This window comes from Apteryx mantelli, chromosome 23 (genome assembly GCF_036417845.1).
Source record: "Apteryx mantelli isolate bAptMan1 chromosome 23, bAptMan1.hap1, whole genome shotgun sequence".
Taxonomy (NCBI): Eukaryota; Metazoa; Chordata; class Aves; order Apterygiformes; family Apterygidae; genus Apteryx; species Apteryx mantelli.
The window spans coordinates 8,126,233-8,147,093 of record NC_090000.1 but is presented as its reverse complement, the minus strand read 5'-3'; the positions used below and the strand labels follow the sequence as shown (position 1 = coordinate 8,147,093).

The window sequence follows — 20,861 nt, the reverse complement described above, 5'->3', positions numbered from 1 at the left end:
GGTAAGGGACAGCAGGGCTGAGGATATTTTCCTTGGTCTCCGAGTAGGAAGCATACGGGCAAAGGAAATCCAGCACTGCAGTCTCCCAAGTACAGAAAGAATATGCCTATCTTGAGGTTACCTGGCAATTTCCATTATTAAGAGTATGAATAAGGAAATTGCAAGAAAGCTTCAGCTCAAACATAAGGAGTTAATTTACACCCACTCAGAGCTTTGATATCTTAAACCTTTTCAGTCTCTGGACAGAACAAGGAATAAGCATAGACAGTGTCAGACTTCACCATCAGGAGGACAAAATGCTCCAAACAGCTGTGCCTAATTTTAGCATCTGTTTGTTCCATTTCTTCAGCATGGGGGGGGGGGGGGGAGCTGGCCTAGTCACTCCCAGCTTATTAAAGACACAGCCAGAAGCAGAATAGAAAAGTGTTAAATCACACTCTGGGATTAGCTCATGAAAAGACAGGAAAATAGCAGCACAGCAAGGCACCGCTGACCAGCAATGGCAGTCCATTCCTCGGAGCGGCTGAGGTTACTACACTCCCCTCCAGCACACACAGGCTGTTCATCACCTCCTTCCACTGCACCGCAAGACTCAACGCATTCATCACCAGTCACCAAGCAGCAGTGTGCCAGGAACAGCACCACACTCCCCCCATCCCCTCACCCCTTCTGCTTTCTGAGCAAGGTCTGCTGACGGCATTTGCACTACTCCTATGTGCTCCCTGTCAGGGTCATCTCAAGATCTGTCCCGTTTCATAGAAGGAGATAGGAGACATGTCCAACTGGGTGACCAGGCTCCTCAGGAGAGAGGCAGGAACTTCAGATCTCCTTCAACTCTTCTCCCCACCCCATCCCTCCAAAAGACCTCTCTGCAGCACAGGAGGGGGAAATGGAGTTGGTGCTTAACCCCAGGACACAGGCTTGGTGCTTTCAGCCTCTCCGCAGAGCTGGAGCCCAATAAGTCTCGTTGCACCTTTCCAAAGGAACCTGGCACTGGCAGGTTGGAGCAGACTGCTTTGCTCCATGCAAGCGCTGCTGCTGCCACCACCAGGCTGAACTGAAAAAGTGAGGATGAAACTGCATTATCTCCACCTGCCAGGTGACCTGGTTTGATATTCAAAATACTTGGGCATTCCTTCCCATGTGCACCCCAGCGCTCCCTTCCAGTAGTCTGAATTATTAAGGCACCCCACATGTCTGCAAGCTGTTTCTTCAGCACTGTAAATGCACAGCCTAACGAGGCGAGTGCCACAGTTAGACTCCACCGTCTGAGCTAGCTGCAAAGCCTCCAACTGCTCACAGGGGCTGCCAGGACACAACCGAGACGCTCTGCTCAAGTCACCTGGAACAGCAGTGGACAGTCATTAAAATATGCACTCTGCAGGTTAACAAGTCCACACGGACTAGAGAAAGAGACAGGCATTAGAGAAGCTGATAAGGCTCATCTGACTGCTAACAATTTTGTCTACAGTTACTTTTGTGCCACTGGGAACAAGTGGCTGTAGTAAGCTAGTTGCCAGCTGGGGGGAAAGAAACATTTTTGCATCTCTGAGAATGGAGACACATCCAGCTCAATACTCCGTCTTGCTCCCAAGGTTTCTCTCCTTGCTTGCACAGAGGGTGAAGCTTGCTATGGACTGATCACGACACAGTATCCAGTGACATCTCTGGGTGACTGTTGGAGATGCAAAGTGAAGGATGGTAAAGAGTAGGCTTTTCCTGCACAAGCAGCTTGAGGAAGGGATTTAGGAAGGGATTTAAGCCTCTGCTGACAATCAAGCAACATCTCGACTTGCTAGCTGGATTTGGATCACTTTTAAGAAGCCAGGTCCCCTTGCACAAAAACTATGCCTGCTTGGCAGAGAAAACCTCATTCACGCAGCTCAAAATACAGCAGCCAAAGGTTACAGTTTCCCCTCATTCATCTTCATGTGCATAAGTCTTGCCAGCACGGACTAACCTCACTCTATGATGGCCTGCACCTCAGCAGCTTTGAGAAACCTTGAGCTGTAGGCAAGCTTGGGACTGGGTTCTCAAATTGCAATACATTCCTTACCCCAGAGCAGGCAAAGGCCAAGCCTCACCCCTTTGCCTCACTTTCACATGACTATCAATTTCAACAAAGCAACTCCCAGTTTGCACTGGAAAAGGCAGAGGCAGATCCCATGCAAGTGCTGGTGACCCAAGAATATCTGCAGAATGATGCTCATCCTGAGCCGACAACTCCACTGCTCAAGCTGACTCTGGCTGAATCACATTTTCAGCCCTGGGGTACCAGCCAGTCTCACAGAAAGGCTCTCTCCAGCTCCTAAAAGGGAGCAGCACACAAGGTCTGCTCTCTTGGCTGTACGCCAAGACAGACCTGTTAGTCTGGAGAAAAGATATTTCATGCATCCCTTTGCCCTCCACATGACCAGCTACCCCAGTCAGAAGCTGGATCTGCACCCCAAGATCCCATGTCCCCTTGCGAGCCAGATACCTCCAGCCCACATTCTCCATGGAAACTCGCCTAATCCCTCCTGTTGTCACTACCACGCTGGCCATTATGTAAGTTCGGCTGTCTTAACTTGTTACTGAGCATACAAGTGGGGCTGACATTTATTTAATCCTCATAGTAATGTTGACTGTGTACTTACTGAAACACCTCATGCTTATGGAAGACATTTGTTTCCAAGCAGCTTATGCTAAATTGCACTGATATAAAGGAAACACTTATCCAATATTGACATTTACTGACTGGCAGCATACAGCTTGAATACTCATTTATGCTACTGGAGGGAGGGGGGGGGAAAAAAAAGAATCTGAGAAAGATCCAGTCCCCTCATTTTTGACCTTTTAATCAGTTAAGCAGTAGGAAGTTAATGAGCAAATACCCGCCCGGAATGTAAGGTGGGACTCTAAACTCCATGGGCTTCTCTGACTCCCACTCACTCCCTGCTTCGAGAGAAAAAGCAACACTGGACCCCAGCACAGTTTTGATCCTTCACCCAAGAGGAAGTTTGAGAAAGTTCATCCCTTCCACTATCAGTGTGCATTTAATCTGTAATTACCAAGACTCCTCTAGCCTGCAGCACCCTGTATTGCTGGGCAGAGAGCTTCCAAAAACCAGTTATTGAAGGATTTCCCCCACCCCGCCACATTTCCCCTCCCATACAAAGATAGGGTTGTTCACCAAAAGACACCTTAGATTTTCAGCCTGTAAGTGCTATAGCATCCAATCACACCCTGGGTGCAGCTATATTAATCCCAGTCAAGGTGTACATGACATGGCTTTGCCCTATGCCATCTTGGGAATGCCTACACTGGACCCAAGGTCTTGAATTCACCAGCACCTAGAGGTTCCTATCCACCATCCAACCACACACATAAGCCTGAGCAGTGATTCCACCAAACACAAAGTAATTGAAAACAAAAGGAAGCATTTATTATCCTAGTTGAAAGTCTGAAGTGCTTGCATTAATGGTTAAGGAACAGTTACGACTGAGCCCTCAGAAAACAATTATATTCTGTTCCACAGCAAGAGTCCAAAACACTACAGACCAAAAGCTTGCTATAGCTTTCTTTGCAAGTGGGGGCGTTGAATGAACACATTAAGACAAGATCTTATCCTGAAGTTAGTATCTGAATTTAAGATGCAAGCATTCCACTCCTACTTATAGCATGTGACATTTAAAGAGGCAGGAAGCCCAGAGCCCACTGCTAAAAGGTATACTAAAAGCACATTTATATTTTAAGCTGTTTAATACAACTCAGTAAAAGGAAGAGCCATATAGAAGCCAAGTGACCTATACGCTCTGCAGACAGCTCCTTCTGCTCTGCTTTGGAGGCTGCTATTGTCACTGAGGAAAGGCAACCAAGAGGAAAGAAGTCCTGTCCGTTTCCTGGCATGCTTGGAATTAATACTGCAGTCCATGGATACATACCCCCCTGCATAAGCTGGGACTATGACCAGCCCCAAACACAGGACAGACTACCTTAAAAACTTGCAGTTACACCAGCTGCCTTGAATTGCAGAAAACAAAATAAGAGACTGATTTACAACCAGTTTGTTTCATTACCTATTGATTTATAAGATAAGCTTGTACACAGTCACTACCACTCAGTGGTCAGAAGCGGCACCCAATGAAGCCTGAGGAGAGACTTGTGTTGCTCCTGAACAGAAGCTGACTTAGGGCCTTCAACATTTGCTGCATCAGTTGTTACAAATTTGCTGGTGGTCTTCAGAAAAACCTGCTAAATCCTACTGGAAGCACCCTGGTAGAGATGCAAAGCCAGTGTTGACTAGAAGAATTTTCATAAAGTTCCCCCATCCAGCACTGCAACTCCAGCATTTCAACATTAGCACGCTGAGGAGCTGAATGCTGGGAGCACAGCACAAACTCACAAAACTGATCATTAAATCAGAGGTTTGAAGTGAACCACACTCTCCATCACAGTCTGCTTGTAGCAAGAGAAAGTAGTTTATTCAAAGACCTTGATCCTCAGCCAATTCACAACCTAAGGGGCACATCAGCCTCTCCCCTTTATTTATGGCTACAAAAGAAAGAAGAACATTGAGCTTTTTTATTCTAACATATGCAGTCCAACTACAGAGAGTCTGGCAGCTAGTAACACAGAGTGCTGGTAACCCGTCAGGAATTTCTATGCACATTTCTACTCTGACTGGTGTCCCTTTAAAACAACAGAAAAGCACAAAAGTAATCGACATCTGCTCAAGATGTGCTGTGCAAGGCATACTGCATACAAACTGCCCAGAGACCTCCACATAACCTTGGAGCAGGGAGGCTGGTTACAGATGCAGCATTAGCATCAGGGCAGGTGCTCTTCCTCACAGTTTCCTCACCCTGGCCGAGTAAGGGAATCTGAATGCAACCACAGCACCACTCTTGCTCTTTTCAGATAACCCAAACCTTGCAAAAAAGCTAGCTTGAGGAAAGTCCGCGGTCCTGTAGCAAAACTCACTGCAGGAGGTACAGACAGAAGATAAGAAAGCATGCAGAAATCTCAAGTGCATCAAACCAGACTGGACGACATGTCAGAAGAGGCAGTCTTGCGTTGTTCCCTTGGGACAGCACAGGCTGCATAACACCAGCTCTAATTTGAGGCTTATTTCAGTCTGCCTCTCATGCACACTAGTTGTGAACTCCTGTGGCACTGACAAACTTGCACACTTCATCAGCAACACCTCCCAGGTCTGTACAAATCACTTTCTTGCCCATTACTGTCTTCCACCTTCCTCAATCATTTTTAGTTGTTACTTCTTCTTGTGCTGCTAGCTACTACCAAAAAAAAAAAAAAACAAAAAACAAAAAAAACACACACACACCACCACCGCCCACACATGCTACACACACCACCCTGTTCCTTGATTTAGCTCTTAAAGAGCTTTAGCACTTACTTGTTTTTCAGCACCCTGTGCATTCCTTGTACTTCCTCAAACAGTACCTGACAGTGAGGATTCATCCACTGGGTTTAGGAAATATGCTAACACTTTCCTCTTGTGAAGCTATGCAGCTCTCTACAGGGCAGGAGGAATTAACTTTAAAGAGGAATCACAACTGCAGATTTCTGGGCTTCACCTTAGCAGGTGCTGCTTTGGCTCACTCTTGCCAAATGCAGCAATCCACAAATCCCCCTTGCACCTGATGGTTTGCAGACAAAAAAAGTCACTAGCCCTTTTATATACACCTTGCATCACTCTGAAGGCTTGCATTTTGTTCACTGCCACCCAGTAACCTTTCCTGCAATGCTAAAACCCTCATCAGACTCTTCCAGCCCTAGGTGGTGGTGGTGAAATTGGCCTGGTTTCTCTCATTAGTGTAATTTCACCCTTCTCACCTGGGGTCTGATGACAAGCCACTGAAAAGTTGAGCCACTACTGCTAGTAATGGACCCTTCTGACAAAAGATCTCAGTTTGATTGTAAAGAATTTACTTCCAGGGAAGGAACCCAGTGAACTGGTAAGGAGGAAAAAAAAAACAAAACACCCTACAACACCCAAGAACTTAGTAGTCAAATGCATGTTTGCTTTCCCTCAGGATAGTGGAGAGAGATTCCTAGACAGAGCTCTTCCTATCCAAGGGAAATTTCTGATCTTGCCAAGTTCACCTAGGTTATTACAGTGCAGGACAGTACAAGGAGGATGTGGTTGCAGGTACACCTTCACCGGTGCTCCTTCCCATCACTCCAGGTCTCACAGATGGTAGGCATTTTCCTCGGTCACTTACAGCCTCACCCAGTCTGGATGACATTGAAGTAAAGGAGAGAGGGAGAGGCTACTCACAAGATGGAAACAAAAGCAGCTAGTTTCACAGCAGCATTATTCCCACCAAGGGGCACCACACATCTAGTCTCAGCAGGAGGTAAATCATGCTGTGACTTCACTCTTTCTTCCACCAGAAGCTGTGGTGGTCCTGACAGGTTTCAGGTGGGGGGGGGCAGACAGAAGAGCAAGCAATACCAGGGAAAAAACTGCCCTACATAGAAAACACTGACCCATCAGCCTTCAGAAACAGAAAACTATGGGGTCTTTTGGACCACTTGCAAGGGAGTAAGACAGCAGAAAGTCAGGGAAAGGCAATTTGTTCTTTCTGGATTACCTCAAGAGAAGCAAAATGCAACCCCTCCCGAGCACAGAAATCAGCTGCAAAAGGGATCCTCCTCCCAGACTATTTTGCAATATTTCTTTACAAGGGACAGGCAGGGGAGCAGGTGGGGTAGACATGTGACTGGTGACTAGTTGGTGGACATTTATATGCTGTACTCTGATCTGGCTTTGAAGAACATGTTTGAAAATTATTCTGCTTAGGGGCTTTGGAAGGATCTGAGGGGAAAGCAGAAATATGTTAGGGAAATGTTACATCTCCTGAAAGTGTTACATCTCACACAGGAAATCCTAGCAGGGTCAGGAAAAGGGTAGATCAAATCCCCGAGTTCCCCCCCACCCCACGAGGCAATCCTTGTGCTTGGTAGCCAGGTGTAGCACAGCCCCTGATAGGTGTTTGTTGCTCCCTTCCTCCTGTAAGCTCAGCTAGGAGCCCAACTTTCAATCTGTACTGTTTGCAGGAAGCAGCAGGAACCCAGCATGCCACAAGGAGGCATAGGGCCCACGAAGTACAAACCCAAGGGCATAAGCTTAAAGATCTGGTGAGGAAGAATGCCCTTTCTGCGGGCTTTTGTGTAAGGGAGTTTTTAAACTGGGGTCTGGACCTTGGCTCCCCAAGCGAGGTTTTCTGCAGAGGTGAAATTGCCCTGAGCCAAGCACACAGGAAGGATAAGTCATGCCTGCCTTATTATGACAAATGCCTTCAAACCAGTTTGCTCTTGCAGGTAAGCGAATGCAGCCCTGCTCCTTGCCTGCAAAAAGGAGCCACCGAAACTCCTGGCAGACAGGGCCAAGTGATTTTAATGGCACTACTCCTGCAAGAGAGTTTTGGCCCACTGGCTTCTTCCAGAATGAGGCACGACTGCCCTCTAGATGCACAAGTAACAACCCACCCACACAGCACACCAGTTGTTAGGAGCACCTGTGCCCAAGGAGAGCAAATGCCACCGCATCTGGGCATGCCCAGACAACCACAGTGGCTGCTCCAAGGGCACAAACACAACATACCCTGGAAAATAAGTTTCAGTTCCTACATCCAGGCTATTCCCTCCCCAAATCACCACGTGGTTTAAGGAATCCTTTACACGAAATCCTATTAGGAATCTTTTGCATTATTTTACCCCAAAGGGGAAAACTGCAAGGCAACCGACAGCCCCTTTCTCAGGTACTGCAAGCAGCAACTCCATAGGAATGCATTCAGCTCTCCTACTGGAGGAGACAGTCTAAAATGCTCCGCAAGACACGATCTCTCCACCACATAACCCAGCATGAATAAGCAAGGTACCAGATGCACACTCCTCACGATACAGACAGGGGAGACAAATCAACTCAGCTCAGGCTATACCCAGCAGAACAGAGGAGCCACGGCAGCTTTCAAACACAAACAGCCTATTAAAGAGTGCATTAGCCCTTATTAAAAATAATGGCTGCAAAAGGGAGGAGGCAAAAATTACCAAAAAAAAATCCCCACTGGATCCAAGACACAAACTTCAGCTTCACTAGCAAATTGTCATTTGACCTGCAGGGAGTTGAGCGATACAGGAGAGTAGAGATACCAAAGGCCAGGATAAGCTTCCAAATTGCTTATATCCCTGGACCCACTGCTGCCCTGCTGTACCAAGGAGAGTTCAAATTTGTTCAGCCAGAAATATACATGGAAGACACAGTGGGTTTCTTTTGTGCAGAAGCAAAGATGAGAGCAAACACAGCTTTCTCCCTGAAGGAATATTAGTACAAGCAGAGGGAGGGAAAGAGAAAAGGGGAAGGGAGGGCAGAGTAGGAACCCAACATCACATCCAAGTCCACAGCTCAGGAAAAAGCAGTAAGGACAGCCAGAAGTAAGCACCCGGCTCTAAACAAGGCATCTCTGCTCGGAGAAGAGAGGGAGGACAGGGCAGCGGGGGGAGATGGTTAGCAATAATGTCTGGCTGAGCAAAAAACCAGCTGCCCATTGAGCAGCATCACTCTCTCCAAAAGTTTTATCCTTCATTTAATCAACAGATGGATGAGCTGCGTGGGTTCCCTCCCCCCTCCCGTTTGGGTGATTTTTGTTTTTAAAGCAACCCCAAGCCCTTCCCTCATAAAAGCAGCCTCGGCTTTGGGACCACCACGGCGTGACACAGATGGTATTTGACACTGGCATTGCGCGGGGAGGGGGAGAAGCAGATACAAGACGCTCGGGTCTGGCTGTAGCTCCATATCCTCCACAGGTGACAGACACTCCAGGGAACAGGCATGCAGGAGCATAGCAAATCAAGCTACCCCAACCGCCCCCCCTTCCAAAAACGGGAAAATCCTCCTGTTTTCGAGGCGGGGGGGGGGGGGGGAAGGCAGGCAGCAAAGTTGCGGGGCGAATTCCTCCAGGCTCCCCAGTCCTTCCCCTGGCTGCTGGGGAGCCGGGATGGGGCTGTGCCCCCCCCACCCCCCTTTCCCCTCGGCCGGCCGCATCCAAAGCGGCACTTTCCCCAGCGGGAGCAAAGCGCTCCTCACCCCGGCTCTGCAACCGCGGGCTGCAGCCAGCCTCCGCCGCCAACGCAAGCCGAAAGCGGCTTCTCCCATCCCCTTCCCCTCGCCAAAATAAATAAATTAATTAACTACCATCACCTGCTTAGCACCGGCGATATGACTAAAGGAGCGAGGTGTATGTTTTGAAGGGGGGGGGGTGCTAGGCAAAGCCGTGTTTACACACAAACACGATCTAATTAACAGAGCTGGAGCAGGAAAAAAAAAGACTCATTTGCATGCTAAATATATATATGTATATATATTTTTTAAGGCAAGCAGGCTCGTCACGGCCGGCGGCAGCCGCACCAACTCCGCCACCCTCCCTCCCTTCCTCCCCTCCAAGCGCCCCCCTCCACCCCGAGCCCCACTTGGAAACTAAGTGCGGCGCCGGTCCTACCGTGTCGGAGGAGGAAGCAGCCGAGGAGGAGGAGGAGGAGAAGATCTGCCTGGAAAGCTCTCATTCCTCAGGGTGGGCGCGGGCCGGCGCGGCGCCGGGGTGGCGGTGGGGGGGGTGGGGAGCAGCGGCGCCCCGCTTGCCCCGCTGCTGCTGCTGCCGCTGCTGCCGCCGCCGCCGCGGGGGGCTCACGCCGCGGCCGCCCGCCGGCTCCGCTCTCCGGGCTCCATCGCCGCCGCCGCCGCCCCCCCGAGCTCCTCCCACGGCAGGCGCTGCCTTGAGTGGCGGAGCGAGCCTCGCCGGCGCAGCCCGGCTTTTTGAGGCGGGCGCAGGGCGGGCGGAAAGCGGTTGTGTGGCAGGGGGAGTAACGGCCGCGCACCGGCGCGTGAGGGGGGCTGCGACCGTTGGTGGGGGAGGGGCGGCGGCGGCCCCCTCACGCCGCCTCACCACCCCGGCGGCGCCGTCCTCCCCCCACGCACACCTCTACCACCGCCAAAAATAAAACGTGTTTCAACTCGCAAGCGTCCGGGCGGCTGAGTGTGAGGGGGAACACCACCACCCCCCCCCAAAAAAAACAACAAAAAAACCCGAAATAAAGTGGGGTTTTTTTTGGCCTCTTCACGAGGCGAGCGGCCGCGGGGGGAGGGGCGCCCCGGCCGTTTCCCGCCCAGCGCCCGGGGAGGGAGGGGGGGCTGCCAGGCCGGGGGGGGGGGTTGCTTCTTTAATTGGGGGTCATTTGGGGGTTAATTTTTTTGGCTTTTTTTTATTTCTTTTGACTTTTTAAATTTTGGGGGGTCTTTAAAATTTTTTTTCGCCTCTAAAATTTTTTTTTGCCTTTTAAAATTTTTTTTGCCTTTAAAAATTTTTTTTTGCCTTTTAAAATTAATTTTTGCCGTAAAATTCTATTTTTTTTCATCTGGGTCCACTTGGGGCAGGTTCAAACCGCCTGAGGAGCCTCCGGGGAGGGAGATTTCTTGACTGAAACGCAGATGTTTTAGCCCTACGGCGGCACGCCGTGCTGCCTGCCGGGGGGAGTTCGCCCTGGAAATGGAGCTTTTTAGCCTGAATCCCTGAGGAAATAAAGCTTATATGGTTTTTGTGCGTGCCCGTTTTCCCACCCCCGTCATCCCATTTGGGACAGAAAGACCCGAAAGTAGGGACGCTTGCTCACCGCTGTCATATTTCTGCGTTTTCCGGGGGGCTGGGTGAGCTCAGCTAAGGGGACGTTCACGCTTGTGGGCTCTTAATCCGTTGAGCTGAAAAGTAACCTTTGGGCAAAACAGGGTGTTTTTTCACCCGTTCGCCCTCCCAACCCAGCTCATCACAGAGCCGCCAAGATCGACGCCGGCGCCCCGACACGTGGGGCCGGGCAGTAGTTACGGGGGGTGTATTTTTTCTGGAGGGCAGCGGCGCTGATTTAGATGCACGTCAAATCGCAGGCGAAAATGCTCGACGGCTGATTTCCGTGGGAATTAGATTTCTAAATAATTCTCTGACTTTCCCATTGTGCTTTAGTTTAATCTGCAAAATGCTGTTTGCTTACAGACTAGGGGTACTAATGCACATTGCGGCTCTTAAACAAGGAGTAAGGAATTTCAGCGTGGCTTCAAAGCTCTATTAACATTTCAGTGGCAATTTCTTCTTCTTTTTTTTCTTTTTTTGACTAAGAATGTTATTTCTCGCCCGCATTGCAAACAGTAGAATTTTTAACTCGCAGGAAAAAGCGAGTATTTCTCTTTTTTTCCTTCGCAGTGAAAACATTTCAACTGGAAAATTCCCATCATTGTAATATTGACCTTTGCAAAGGGCTTTAAATCCTTGCATGAAAGTAGCATGTAAGCGCGAAGTTTTATTAACTGATTACCACTGCCGTTGTACACTGGTAGTCAAATTTGATTTAGAGGAATAGGTGGTTGTACTATGCATGTAAAAATCCAGCTTGTAACATCATTTTGAATCGCCAGAGCTGAAAGATAGCTGATTGCCTCTGGCCGCACCTCTGAACTTGCTACGTGTCGGTTGTGGTCTTATCGATAGCGACTTACTAAGTATTTTTAGCATAGCAGGATCAGCACAGTTTGGATAAAAACACAGGGGAACACAAGTCACCCGACTTCCAGTTCGTACCCAGAAAAAAATCAGCTTTTTTTCAGTTAAAACTCAAGTAACCATAATAATACTTGTAACTATATCATTATTCAGAAGTCAAAGGAATCCTGACCTTGCGCCAAAGCTGGAAGTGACTGTTTCTGCTATCTTCAAACATTGATAGATAGATGGATGGATAGATGGATGGATGGATAGATAGATATATAGATGGATAGATGGATGGATGGATAGATAGATGGATAAATGGATGGATGGATGGACAGATGGATGGACAGATGGATGGATGGATAGACAGATGGATAGATGAATAGATAGATAGATGGGTGGATAGATGGATGGATAGATTGATCGATTGATTGATCAATCGGCTGCGGCAGCTTGTTTTCACCTGCCGAGAACAAAATGCCAACTGGCTCCAAGTCGAAAATGTGAAACCTCGCACCATGCAGCCCTAATCCGTGGCCAGTCCGAGCATTTAAAAGTAGCTTTCAACAGTCTTGCAGACCCTGTTTCCTTGCATGCAAACCATCATTATTACAGGAGACAAAATCAAGTGCAATCTGATTATTTAAATGCTCTTCTTGGATATCTTATTTAGATCTGCCATGCTTTGTGTAAGAAAATGAATTGTTCCAATTAAAAAGCTAAGGAAATAGCACAGATGGGTGAAACATCGCCTTTGCGGAGAAATGTTAAGCCGGTGCTTAACATTTGTGTTTTGTGGCTCGAAATCCTGCGTTCAGCCCCTTCCTGTCACCTTTTCAGGGTGTCTTCTGAAGACATCCTCGCTGTGGGACCACAGGGCACCACAAGTCTCATGATACACTATTTTTTTACAATTTCTTGCCTTGCTACCCCTGTCTCTGTCAGAGAGAGCAACCAAGAGTCCGAGCAGAGGCAGCACAAAGCTGCGAGTGCAACAGATGTTGCACGGCTGTGTTGCTGCTACAAGTGGGAAGCCAGAGGCCAAGGGACTTCCACCGGCTGCAAAGAGCCCAAATCACCTGGAAAGCAGCTGAATGCCTAGCTCGGCCCGAGGTCGTGTGAGGTCCAGAAGCTGGGTATTACAAGCAAAAAGCACCAGGCAGATTCAGGGCAGAATTTTGTCCTTGGCTTTGGTGGGGTCCTGAGTCCATCTTCCCTTCTTGCACCATAACTTGGAGGTTGTGTCTGCCTTCGTCACCGTGCAATCTCTAATAGCAAAGAGCAAGGCTAGAAGCTGGGAAGACCAGATGATAAGCCTCTCCACTGCTTCTGAAAGTCAAAGGGGATAAACCAGACATCTTTCTTTTTTCTTTTCTATTTTTTTTCGTATTCCACATTGACAAGTGCAATAGATATGAAACATCACAACAATGAAAGCAAATACCTTTCCCATGTCTCTGACTCTCTTACTTCCAGGCTATTTACTGAGGAGCTGAAGAAACAAAATCTTCTGCAACGCTGCAGCGAAGCGGGGAAAAAAGAATAATATAAAACATGTAAGCAACTTGATAAAAATGGAGCAATATTGACAGAAGATGGAGTTTTAAACAGCAGGACAACAGCAACTCAGATTTCATTCCTGTGTATTACAAAGCTAAGCCAAACACCTGGAAAAGAGGGGAAACGCAATCAGGCATTTCCCTGGTGCAGCATATGAAATCTTTTCCTTGCCATTTAAATATGTATGACAAGAGAAAGCTGCTGCCAGCATGTAGTCCTGCTGTTAAAATGCTGAACCGGGCCTCAGAAGTTTTCCCTGCTCTACCACAGGCTTTTAGCTTTACCTTAGGTCGCCGGGCACAGCGGCTGGGCAGGCTTTTCCCGTGCTCTCGCCTCTCCCGGCCGAGCCGGCGCCGAGGCGGGCTCCACTCCCGGTGCACGACGTGGGGGGAACTTGCAGCGCTCCGGCCCTGCGCCCTCCCTGCCTCTCGGGCTCTCGAAGCAACCCCATCCAGAAAGGGCCGGTTCTTTTCCACGTCTCCCCGTGGACTGCCTTTGAAAACAAGCCGGACAGAGGCCAGGAAACCAGATAAGGGGGAGTGCCGGCGCTCTTTTCTCCCTGCCTCGTTCTTTCTCTCCCTGCTGTATGGAGAGCTGCCAAAAATCTCTGCTTGTGGCACTTGATAAAGCTCTTGTACAGCAGGTCCAGGAACAATACAGGGAGAGATAGGCAGGCCCTGGAAACAGCCACAGGGGGAGGAAGACACTCAGGCTTTGAGGGTTAAAGACAAAAAAAAAAGCGCTTTGACGACATTTTGTTTCATGGGGATGTAGCAAAGCGGATCAGCTCCCTCCTCCGGGCTGCCATCCCCTTTTCTTAGAGACCGGGCAGGGCTGGGCTGGGCTTGAGGGACCCCCGGGAAAGCAGAAGGTGTTGCCAAAGCTGGGCATCGAGTGCAGACAGGCGTGGGAGCGCTGTCGATGCCTCTTTGGCAATGCACGGCCGCAACGCCTCCGAGGCCGGAAGCGTCGGCTGGGCGGTTGGTCAATACGCCTCTGCAGTGCTTTTGCGAGGGTCGCGGTCCTTGTCGAACTCGTCTTCCCCGATTCCTCCTGTGGTTTCACGCAGGCGCCGTGCCCTCTGCTAATAGCCGCGTGGCATCGCGGCGCAGCGATGCATTTCCCCGGGGTGCAACACGGTTCATCTCAGCGCCCGGGTGTCCTTTGAAAGCCTAATCATGGTGCAGACTTCACTGAGGTTCAGTCTCCCACGTGTCACCTCACCAACTGGTTTCCTGTTCAGCCCTCCTGGCTTAACCGAGTATGATCCCGAAACCATCCTCTAAGAACTTTGATGCAGCCTTTCATGCAGGTTTTTTTCATGCTAAGTTATTTTAATGTCATGTTTTGCATTCAGCTGGCTGCCTCTTTTTATGTCAACGGTCCCTGCAACGCAAGGTTAAAATAGCTGAGTTGAACCGCTGCCATTTCTTGCATGGATGGTCTAAATGCATTTCGGCCCGTTTACGGGAGCAGGGGGTTTGCGGCACTCTGCTGAGAAGCGCATTTAGCGTGGAGATCGCCTCCAAGCCCTGGGGTAAAACTGTGCAAGGTATTTCCTGGGCTCAAGCGACAGTTGCCAACATGCGGGTACTCTTTGGTCTGAACAGAAGTAGGGAGCACCAGAAAGCCTTTACGTAAACCGGTTCCTAGCTTCTGTTTCACTGTCCAGGTGTGCCCAGATGTTATTAGGAACAAGCTGTCTGTTGGGCTGAAATGCATTACCGGAGAATCAGGGAGCAGATTTCACCTCACCCTCCCTTTCCCGGAGATGCTCTAGGGTGTTCGGATCTGGGTGGTTTGGCTCAGCCTGCTGTAAAAACTACACAGGCTTTGGAGGAAGGTGTTGTTCACTACTGTGTCCGAACATGATAAACGCACGGGGCCGGGGTAGTGCTTCCTAAGAAGTTGCCGTCTGCCAGCTGAAATTTGGACTTTCAGCGTCAGCTGAGAAGAAAAAGGCTTCACTTACGCTGCCGTAAAGGCCCCACTGAAGTGATGAGTAACTCTCTGTGCTCTGCGGTTCAGCTCGCAGGTGGGAGCTTCTTAAGAAGCATCTGTGCACATGTGTTTGCACATATATTACCTCCCCCGGGTCTGGACTTCTGAGCACGTGCCACATTGCAGACGGTTATCGAGGTCTGCGAAACTTCCCGGAGGGCTGCAAAATTCAGACCCCGATTTTGTCAGGCCCCATTAAAGTTTCCAGATCAACTAGGACCCTGGAGGAAAGGAAAGAGCTCTGCAGCTCCTCTCATGGTCTAGAAGGGAGAGGATCTGGCTGCAGAAAAATGCAAAGAAAACTACTTGATGAGACTGCTGGACACGGACGGACCCCGTCCTCTTTGCCAGTTGTGTAGCTTTTAAAATCCTTTGCGTGGGCTTCATCACACTAGCGCTTTCAGAAACCTGGCCTGGACTTTGCAGCCAAGGAAAGAACCAATGGATGAATTAAATCCCTAAAAGACAAACGAGCCTCAGAGGGTTAAATGGAGCATTTGTACAAAAACAATGAGTCCCATTTTTGCTTGATTGGCACTTTAATTAGGCCCATGTCCTTTTGCTGCCGCTGCAATCAGATTGGAGGAGAATAGGAAGCTTCCACACCGTTATATTTATCTCAAGATTACAAGATTTCAAAATTTTTTTTTTCAATGCAAAGGAAAAAAAAAGCCTTATAAATGTGGCAAAGAGAGTGATATTATTTAGGCTTTGGAGAACTGTGGCTTCCTGATTGCAGCACGAGGATTAATCTTATTATGTTAACAAAGGATTGTTATGCTAAGAAGAACAGAAAGGAAAGTTGTGTCTCTCACGTCTGCCAATAACAAGACAAGGATTCGGAGGCTCTAAAGCTAGCCTTGAATTTAAGAGCTCCAGCAAAAGAAGAAAGCAAAAGTCCTTGCAGTTTTTACAAGGCAATTTCCCTCTTTTCCTTCTCTCTGTTTTACTGCAGTAGGCTGTGTGGAGGCTGTAACGCTAGCTAGCAGTTACCAGCCATGGGTGAACCTCCAGAGACTTGATTCAGATGAGCGTTACTGGTAAATAATGTGCCTAGATTACGGTGCCTATACCTAGATCTAGCCACCTCCTAAAATTTAAAATGTGATGAGCGGAGGCATCCGTGTGAGCAGGGTTTTACATATGACAACTCCAGGCCCGAGAAAGGAAAGTAAATGGGCCACTGGAGATTTCTGCTTTCTGACCTTCTGGGGAAATTAGTTTTTTGTTGGAAATAAGGGTCATTTTATCTGCTGAAAAAGACAAATAATTGCTCTAAAATGATTTCCCTCCAACGCTTCCGGTGCTTCCAAAAGCCGAGAGGAAAAGCTTGCCGCGGGTAACCCCTTGGCTGCTGGCTCTGCTGCTGTGCACGCAGCTGCCTCCCCTTCTTCTTCCATGCGAGCCAATGGCACAGGATGAGAAAGAAGGGCGAAAGGGGTGAATCCCCCAAACTGCAGGACAGGGGAAGAGACGTTCACCAAAATATAGGGAAATTCCCGCCTCCCTGCCACGAGCTGGTTGCTTGTACAGGTGGATGAGTCACGTTTAGAAGCGAGAGCCCTGAGTCAGTTTTCAGACCCATCTTTGCTCCAGAAAAGCTTTAAAAATCATGACAAGCATGAGCATCGAATGAAATAAAGAGTTGGCTGCAGAGAGCAAATTTCAGCCTATCCCTGAGATTTGCTCAAGTCAAGTAAAGGCGTTTGTTTTGCAGTGGAATAGCTATTCTTCGAGCAAAGATAGAAATGATGCTATTTGATTGAGGTGGCTAATTACACAGCTTGAAGAGTAAATTACAGCTATCAAATATCCCAGTGACTATTCACTTACAAATAGAGATAGACGAAAATGAAATTTTAGGTTTGCTGGCAATTTTGAAATAAAAACATTGTCTCTGATGGGGCATGTTAACCAATCCTTTTAAAATCTTCTGCAGCCATTAAATTGAAAATATATTTCATTGCAGGGCAATCAAACGTATCATTTTGATAGCCCCTGCCCACTCCATTTCTATTTTGAGGCTTCCCATTTTCTTGTGACTTTTAAGAAATCAAATGTTAAAGTGAGCGAAAGTGCTTGAATGCGAAAAAAATCAAACAACATGTTGAAAAACAGGCAGACAATATTTGTGATAAAAAGTATATTTTTGGCCAGGAAAAGTTTCTTAGGGGAAAAAAAAAACAAACCCATGGATCTCCTCTGTTAGTAAATAAGCAAGAACCTGCATTTTATTCCCGCAAGCTGGAAAGATTTGTAAACAATGACTAAATTGGAGGCAACTGTTGAGAAGAACATGAAATTCCTGGATTGAAGCCGATCTCGGAGCCATTTCGACTTGATTTCACGCCTGTCTCCGGGCGTGTCTGCTTGCCTCCACGCTTGCCCGGACGAAATGCCCATTTCGATGCAGGGAGAGCACTAAACGCGTGGTGGCACCTCGGTTTTGCGCTCTGCCACGGGCTGTTTCACTATAAGCCGTAGCGTCCCGTGCCTCAGTTTCCCCAGGAAGGCAGCGGGCGCCTCGCCGGGAGCTTTGGCTGATGTTGAGCAGGTCCCTTTGCTGCAAAGTCGCGCAGCGGGACATCGCTGGAGCCCTGCCCGGAGCGACCCCCCTTCGCCTTCCCGCGCACCCCTGCCGGGCCTCCAGCCGCTTTCCCGGCGTAATGAGAGCAAAGCGTTTCTCGGTATGTCTCTGCGTGTCTGCAAATCGCCGTGGCCTATTAGGAAAAAAAGCAAAAAAGAAACCAAGAAAAAGCCCGTTTTCCCATCTTCTCCTCCTCTCTGCCCCTCGGGAGCAAAACCGCAGCATGCAGAAATGCCCCCTCCCGCACCGTCTCATTACCGGCGCTTCTCCGAGCCCGCGCCGCGGCTTGGCAGCGAGCTCCACCAGCGCTGCCGGCGCCCTGCGGCATCTCTTAATTTGCCACGCGACGCCACCGGTCTCGGGAGAGCGGCTGTTTTGCCCACGCGATGAGCGCACGTGATGTAAGGGGGGGGGACTCGGGCCCCGTCCCCGCGGGCCGGCGGCTGCTCCCCAGGGGCCGGGGCCGGCCGCTCGGGGATGCGCGGCGAGTTTTCCCGCAGCGCACCGGTGGCCCGGAGGTGCGCGGTTGCTCGGGCGAGCTCTCGGGTTGCGACAGAAGGAGAAAAGACAACGCGAGCCTGAGCTGCGTGCAAAGCGTCTGAGCCGCGAGCACGCCTCCGTCCAACGCCAGCACCGCCGCCTTGCCCCTTCTCAGGGCTCCCCCCGAAACGCCCATCTCTCTAAATGAAACCTCTCTCATCCGGCCTTGGACCCCCGGAGCGACGGAGCCTTTCCCAAGCCAACCTCACGCACGCAACCCTCCTGGGGACGATGCCCTGGCCCTGCGGCACGGGTGCCAACCCGCCAACAAAAACACCCGTGCGCCTGGCGTCTCGGACCCATCCTGATGCACACAGTGAAATAAATGGGAAGGGGAAAATGCTGAGCGTGCTCCGTGCTGGAAACTCCCCCTGGCTAAACTTTCAGCGCATGTTCACGGAATTACGCTGGCTTCATCAGGCCTGCCGTGTCCCGGGGGGCGTAGTTCTTCCCTGATACATGATAGATTTTGTCCTAGCACGGGTCACGGAAAGCCCAACATTGATGGGTTTCATCTAATTCCAATTACAGTCATTAAAACTTTTGCTCACACGAGCTGCGCCTTTCCAAAAGCCAGCAAATGACAGCCCATTAGAGAGCGGTTATTTATAGCGGGGCATGTTAATTTTACAGGATCACAGACCAATGATTCAGTGCTTGGCTTTGCTGAAAGGAATCATTCACAGCAATGAGCATTCGCTGACATAAAAACACCTAAGTCCACAGCCTCCCGGCAGCAAAAGCTCCTGCGCAAATCATGAATCCAGCAAAATCCCGAGGGAGCAGTGTGCTACCGTGGTCCTGAGGTGCCGGATGGTCCACAGGTCAGGGCATATTGCATAGCCCATTTCTTATGTTTGCATAACGCAAAGTTTTGTGCAGAATGATCAAATCCTCCTTTTTGGCCTTAGCTCTTGATGCAGCCTGAGTGATGGAGGCCGGGAAGAGACAGGAGCTCGGGACAAGCCGGGTGGAGAGGGGATGTGGTGCTTGGTGTTTCTAAAGGGAAGAGGGCTCCTTTCCCCTGGTGTCCACAGGCTTTTCCAACTCCGGCTCCCATCCAACAACCTGCTCCCGGACCAGGAGCTGCTGGGAACACCTGCTCTGAAATAGCTGCCTTCCTCTCCTCTGCTTTGTACAGTTTTTCTGAGCCGTCGGGATGCCACGCTCTGTAAAAGGGCTCGGCTCAGCCTTTATCTCCCCCTGTAAAGTGCTTGGAGACACTTCGTATGAAAGATGCCAGAGATGAGGGAGGAGGAGGAAAATAATAATAAATAATAATAATAATAATAAAAAAAAATAAAATCCCTGCGCTGAATCGAATCCCCTTGAATTTTGAAGTTCTCCAAGCTTGAAGCTCTCTGGGTGGAAGAACAGGAGGGGTGGGGAGAGAGGGAAAGAGATGCAGAACAACAGGAGCATTTCAGAGACGTGGCGAGGAGCAGGCACAGATTGCTCCGGCCCCAGGTCGGGCCGGATTCAGCTCCCGCTGATGCCAGGGGCACTTTTCCTGCAGCCCTACCGAGGGCAGAGAGTCCCGGGCTGCTCCGAGGTCCTGTCTCCAGGCCGTCCCCAAAAGGGGGGACCTGGCAGCGGACCTGCCTTGGCCGGGGGCCGCGTTGCACCGGCAGAGCCGCGGCGCAGGGAGGGCGCAGGCGGGCACGCGGATAGATGGACCGACAAGGCTTACAAGACAGTTATCAGCGGCACGAAAATCGAGCCTGACCCCAGCAAGACAGTTCGCTTTGCACCCGTGCAGCCGGCGGTAGGTGACAAGGAACAGCTGATGCCTGCAAGCATGATGGATACGGCTCCGCGGAACCGCTAGAGGCACCGGCCAGCTGCTGCTCTCTCGGCATCCCCGAGCCGTTCACTGTGTCCCCGCTTGCAGACGACGCTCGTTCAACTGTGCAGCAAAGTTTTCTTGCACTGGCTACCTGTGGGAAACATCCACATCCGACAGCTGTGAGAATTTAGCACGTTCGTTAATCCCGACCTATTGCTCTCCAGGGGAGCCCCGTCTCCTGCCCAGCCAGGGCGCCTCCCCGCCACCAGCCCGCCTGTCCATCGAGCCTCCTAATTGCAACTTCTTCTGGACGTGGAGCTCCCCTTTCTATACATTTCTACACCACCTCCCCTAGCCCTGACCTTGCTGAGACATCTAGGCAATACAAAATAATATGATAATAATAGCCGTGATAGCAATAATCATAATAATCCATGATATGGCTCAGGCACCTGTCACCTTGGCATCTGAGTGCCACTGACAACCAGCTATTACCTACCTAGGTGAAATGTAGCAGTACCGCGGCTGGGTGTTAACAGGAGAACAGGCAAAACCGGGCAAACAAACCCTGGCTCTCCGATAGCATTGCCTGCATGTGGCAGACCTTAACCTCTATGAACCGGTGACCGACAAAGCGGCATTTCCGAGTGGGTAAAGATCCACAGAGACCCAGGACGTTTGGGCAAACGTGCCTGCAGCCTGCTGGTTGCATGGACGTTTTAATGCCGAATCAGCACCGGTGAGCGGAAACCGGTGGCATTCGCTCCGGCGAACAAAGTCTTTGCTTTGCAAAGAGCGGGGAGGCAGGGGTTTTCAGCCGTGAGCACAACCAGCCATTAAAACCGCCTGT

General features: G+C 49.8%; 1 protein-coding gene across 2 annotated transcripts in view; it reads right to left on the bottom strand.

Annotated features, from left to right (window-relative positions):
* KIRREL3 (kirre like nephrin family adhesion molecule 3) overlaps positions 1 to 9,560 on the bottom strand; it is a 368,368-nt gene extending 358,808 nt beyond the window's left edge. For both annotated transcript variants that reach the window (XM_067310235.1, XM_067310237.1), the window contains exon 1: positions 9,507 to 9,560. The gene's annotated coding sequence lies outside the window, so the exon portion shown is untranslated. The remainder of the gene's footprint in view (positions 1 to 9,506) is intronic.
* Positions 9,561 to 20,861: the final 11,301 nt, after the last annotated feature.